The sequence below is a fragment of the Erpetoichthys calabaricus genome, chromosome 11, assembly GCF_900747795.2.
Source record: "Erpetoichthys calabaricus chromosome 11, fErpCal1.3, whole genome shotgun sequence".
In the NCBI taxonomy this organism is placed as follows: domain Eukaryota; kingdom Metazoa; phylum Chordata; class Cladistia; order Polypteriformes; family Polypteridae; genus Erpetoichthys; species Erpetoichthys calabaricus.
The window spans coordinates 135,112,534-135,118,533 of record NC_041404.2 but is presented as its reverse complement, the minus strand read 5'-3'; positions in this window follow the sequence as shown (position 1 = coordinate 135,118,533).

Sequence of the window (6,000 nt, the reverse complement as noted above, 5' to 3'; positions counted from 1 at the left end):
TCACAGCTGGTAACATTTATAATACCTTCTAGTGCATTCCACGTCTTTATGATTTCAGGTCTGTCTTAACACCTGGCTATTATATAGCGCCTTTCACATGGACCTGGTGCCTCTCTTATTGTGACCTTCACGACTACCCTACCCCTCATCTCTAATATGTGGCACCTATAATGACCCTAACCTCTAATCCTATATAGTGCCACCAATAGCTGTGTCTGTTAGGGTATCGTTTCATATTCATAAAGTTATATACTATAGTGCCTTTCACCTGTACTTGTCACGGCGCCCCCCCCCTCTCTTTTGCCCTCTAGGTGGCAGCACAGGGTTCGGCCCGTTGATTTCTACTGCGTTGGTCCCGCGAGGTCGGCGGAGTCCCCGAGTTGGCGCCGTGCTCGTGCATGTTCGCGTGCTCGTGCATGTGTTTGCGTGCTTTCCAGATGCCTCGTCCCCTCCCGCTCTTCTCTTCATTGAGGCGCCTGGCAGGATGAAGCCCCCCAATTCAAACCTTTCTCTGTCTCCCCACGACTAGGACGCTTTTCTTTCTTCTCTTTTTTTTTTTTTTGCTTTGCCATTCAGAGGATATGATGCACCTGCGTGCGTGCGGGTGGCAGCGGTGCCATCTGCGGGGATGGCACGTGAAAGGAGAGCCAGCTGTGAGAGGCTGGTACCAGGGGCAGCGGGACAAATCATTCATCAGTGGCCACAACAGACGCGTCTCTGTGTCGCAGAGGCGGTGGGGGGGGGGTGACAGCTTTTTTTGTCTTGAACACGTGCTTGGCACATCCCGCGTGCCCTCTGAGTTAGTGAGGCGGGCAGCGCTTACAGAACTGATGGTGGTGCCAGTTGTGTGGCCTCTTCAAGTCTCCCTTTATTAATCCCATGGGCAGCTGCCCCTTACACAGCCTGCTCCACAGGGGTGCCCAGCTCCAGACTTCCTGTCAAATGTGATCGTCAGTGCTGCCAGCTGTGCAAGACGCTATATGCTGCCCATGTGAGTAGAGTGGCCAGACCACCTAGCAGAGATTATATCCCAGTGTGACATCCACGTCACTCACAGGTGCCAGGCTCCGTATTGAGGGAGTGGCACCTGCTGGCGATTTGTGACAATTTGCCCCGCTTGTTCTCTTTCGCTTCGCAGTCCTTCATCTTGGGGTCGGCAGGACACTTTGGTCGCCTGTCACCCGCAACACGATGGCCGTCCCGTCCCTGAGAGGCAGCGGCCAGGAGACGCGCAGGCGCAGAATGAGTTGTCCGTGTGCCGCGGAGAAGCAGCTGCGCTCGTCACCTGTCGGGCTGAAGACCCTCACAGCTGCACCAAAGGACAAAGGGGGGCTTGGATCTGCACGGGGCACCAAGGCACAGAGTGCCAGGGATTCACTTCATTCACAGACACCTGACCCCCATTTCTGTTGGTTTAAAGGGGTGGCACTCACTTACCGGCGAGCCCCCAGGGGTCTTGCTCCTGGAGGGGATGGCAGGCCATTGTAGGTGGTACAGAAGACTGGCAGCTGGGCAGTGAGAGTCCACACTGAGTGTAATCTGCAAGCCTCGGGTCCAACCTGGCCAGACTCGTGCCTGCCTTGTGTCCAGTGCTGCCCCCCCATGACATGGCAGTAGACCGAGTCCAGCGATCTTCATGGGGACCACTACTGTGACACCACATCAAATGGTGGACCACCCAGCTAACTGCACTGCTTATTGTCACGTGTGTATATAGCGCCTGTCCTTACGGGTGGGCTTCTCATGTAGTCAAGCCCTGGACGACGAACTGACTGCCCCAAAGTCTCGCAGTGAGGTGGTGGTCCGAGACTGGGCCAGTGGGCGTGGTCACTTTAGGTAGTGACTGGACAGCTGACTGGGGGTCTGGCGGACATTAAATCGGCCGCCCCACACTTGAACCCCACGGGGGGCTGCACTACTATATAAGGGGCCGACCAGGCCCCCTTTTCTGCCCCGCCTCTCATATTATGGGGGCCGCTGTTGCTCAGGTCTGTCGTTCTCGTTTATGGCCTGCTGCCCGTTTAGCGACTCACCGTGTGAATCAGCGCTTGAATGGCATCCATCTGTTTATAATAACCCTGGCGTTCCAACAGTCGGCCTTGGTGGCACTTACTCGGGGGTCATTTACGAGGGCGAGGCTGTGAGGGTCAGCTAAGCCCCCTGCCTCCACGCTGTAGTTTGATGCCCGTGTCCACCACTACTGACTTTGTTTTTGTGTTAGGTGGAGCAGGGTCGTCCTCCCAGCATGCGGCCCACCTAATGGAAGGACAGTGGCCACTCCTGAGGCCAGAGCCCACTGTGACTTTGGCTCCACCTCCTGTCCCCACCAATTTCTCTGTTCCAACTCTGCCATCTTGGTGTGCCCTGATGAGGTGTCCAGCTGGCACAGTGCCCCCCTGACAATGCCGTAACTTGGCTGCAGTCTCTAATGGTGGACCCTCTGTGCCCCCTGTTGGAATGCTAAAAGAGTTTTCCCCTCGATGTTCTCCATTATCATCGGCCTGACCTCCAGCCAGTGGGCATCAGGGTGGGACTTTAGCGTTGTCACTTGAAAGCGGGTGGACATTTGTGTCCACAAGGTGCCATCTGCACGCCCAGTTAGCAAGTCCAGGGGCACTCGGGCCACACTGCTGCTGCTCGTCCCAGGATGGGCCAGGGGTCAGATGTCCTTTGGAGCCCCCCGGCAGAAGGCACATTGGCGTGAGAGGCGTGCCTCACGTTTGAGACCCGGGTTCATCCTGTACCTGCAGGCACACTGGGTGGCGTGGGGGACTTGAGGGGGTCACTGCACTAAACTTGAACGAAGTATACGGTCCCCCCAGCTGGGGCCTCCCACTTTCAGCTGTGCTCTGATTGGTGCTTGTCAACCTTCATGTCTACGATGACATCTGATGGCCTTTGACACTGACTAGCTGGCTGAGGAGCCGTGGCAGTCCTGGCCATCGCCATGAGGAGGCGCCACCAGTGGGCGCTGTCAATGTGCAGATATCCCACGGTGGTCACTTTAATTGTGCCACACTGGACAGTTCCTCTCACAATTCCGGATGACCAAAGGTAGTGACCTCTGCCCGGTTATGGACTGGTGCCCCCCACTGTCTTGCCACTTGGCGCCGGTTCATTTGGGAACTGGAGGGGCAGAGCTGGACTCGACTGCGGAGTATTACACGTGCTTCACAAGCGGGGCCTGCACTGGTGGTCCGCTCCGAGTGCCAGCCATACTCGCCCTCTGCTCTGTAAGGCCCTGTCTGGGCAGTGGCAGAGTGCCAGGCTTGTGAATGGAGTCCAGCAGGGCCCACCTGGTGACGTATTCCCGGGGCCCAGCTGCGCTATTTCTAGCTGCCACCTGAACAGAGCCCACTTGTTCACGTCTAGACGGCGTGTGCCGCTCCAAGCCCAGGGGCACTGATGTAAATGTGAGCCGCTGTTTGGGCAACACAGGGCGCTGGGCCCGCTGATTTGCGGTGGGCACCGTCTCGTGTGAGACACAGAAGTCTCTCAGTCTCTGCATGTTGAGGTGGGCACAGTCAGCTCCCCAGGTAAGTTGTTTCACCAGCCTGTGCCCTGGCACTGCAGCTGTTTATTGTATCTCATGGGAAAGGCGCTATATAATGTGCACTTAGATGCTGTGTTTGCACAATTTGAAACCACAGAGAAACCAAAGCGAGGGCACAGCCTCATACCCATCTGGCATTTGATTGTGCCCAGAAAGTGTCCTACACCGAGACACAGCATCCACCTTCTCAAAGCCGCTTCTTCTAATTCAGGGCCTAGGGGTAGAAGCCTATCCTGGCACCGCTGGGCACAAGAGTATCCCAGGGCTCACTCATGCACCACCCCCTACTCCAGCTCATACTGGTGCCAGTTTAAGGGGCTATACAACATGAAAAAGGCCACAGTAAGACACTGCACTTCATCGGTGCCAAGCGCTGTTCTTTGTCATTTGCCATTTTTTAATAAAGTTCTGAGGAACTCCAACGTGCCAAGGGGCCTGCAGAGGTATGGCAACCCAGAAAAAGCCTGGCACCAATGTGGCAGAGCAGGAAAAACAACGTGTTCTGCAAAGGTCCAGCCAAAGTCACACCCAGATCTGCCAACCAAAGCTGGCAGATGGTGACAAAAGGTGTGCCAACCAATCATAATGCAGCGCCCTCTAGAACCAGCAGACACGGCATGGTGACTGGCATGTGTCGACAGGCAAGCAGCCCCCTGGCTTAGGGGCCTAAGGACATCTGCAGTCAGAAATGGCCAAGGTAGAAATGGGCCCCCTGGCCTGGGCGGCTTTGATGGTCTTACTTGAGTCCGAGTTGTGTCTTTGACGAGTCCCCGACTTTCTCAGCTGTATACAGCGCCTTTCACGTCCGTCTATCCAGTGCCCTTCACTACATCCACATGATATAATAATCATATGGTGCCACCCTTTATATAGCGCCTTTCACCTCCATCTGCCGGGTTTCTGATTCAAACAACTGGGAAGGAATCCGCAGGGTGGGCAGTTCTTGAGGGTCTCAAACCAAAGCGGCCATTTAGACCCCGAGGAAAGTGACGGGCTGGCACCTTCATCAGTCTGCGCTGTTGGCATTGCGAGGGCACACGTACCCTCATGCAGACCTTTGGATTTTGGAGCCTCGCTAAGTGATGAGGCGTCGATTTAAGGGGGGCTTTCTTGTTTGCTTTGTCTTCTCCTCCTCCTGTCCACTGCTTCGTCATTATCATCATCTTCTTCATCTCCTCCTCCTTTTATTTCATCTCATCCTTTGTTCTTCTTCCTCTTTGTCTTTTTTCTCCCTTCGCCCTCCTCTTCTTCTGACACCCCCTTGGCTTGTTTTGACTTCCAGGACCCCTCAAGTGTACCCGGCATCCCGAGATGTTTAGTGATTTGTGTCACCCCGACCACGTGTCACACGCTGGATGGGAAGGTCAAGACGAGCCGACTGGAGGGTGGCTGTGATCCGAGACCACCGGCCTGGTGGGTCCTTCAGGTCTGTTCTCCTCTTCTACTCCCAAACAACCTGTCGGGGTCTCGGGCCCCACTCATCGCCCCCTGGCCACTTCTGTCCACCTCGTGCTGGACGTCACTCATCCTACGCTGGCATCGCCAAACGCCAGAGCAAGTGGCCCACCTGTCTGTGGGAATGTCAGGACCCCCGGTGTCCCCTTCGGCTCCCCACTGATAACCTCCGCAGTTTCGATTGCCGTGAAGATCGATAAACGTGTTAAGCCGCCGCCATTTCTCACCATCCCTGGGGACAAAGTCAGTGCGCCTGCCAGGGGGTCCGTTTGCATAAACCCCCCCACCCTGTGCACCTTCAAGGTCATCGAGTGGCGGGGGTAGGGATGATGTCACCTGTGCGGCCCCCGTGTCTCCGCATCACCTGAAAAGGACTTTAAGGGGCTTCACTGGGACATCACCTGACGGACATGACCTGCTGAATAAGCCGATGAGATGTGACGTGACGAGACCACCTGGCATATGTCATGTGGTGTCACCTTCTATAAAGTCACTTGCTGCACTGCCTGTGCCCACCACTGATATGCCAACTAAACAGGAACAAGGAGGGCGAGTGGCTTTCTTAAAATGGACTTCTGTACTTGAGAACATGCGGGCCACCACTGGACAGGGGACATGGGCAGCACGGCCAGGGATGGAGAAATTCACATGACCCTGGGCCCGTCCCAGCACGACAACCACTAATATCCACCTCTTATATGGCGCCTTTCACCCCCAACATCGAGTGCTCGACTGTATGGCGCCTTTCCTGCCTCCCTGCTTGTCACGGCGCCGTGTGTCACTGCGACTCAGGACATTTGAAATGACGCGACTTCCGGCTCATCTCGGTGCTCAGATAGCATGGGGGGGGCGTCTTCCCGGTCTGCGCTTTTTTGTTTTCTTTTTGCCAATCGCACATTTGACCTGTGCAGCCCACCCTGCTGCCCGCCTGGCCATTTCAGGGTCGCAGGTGGGGCCTGTTGCTGGCCACCAGGAGGTCATTTCTAACGTCC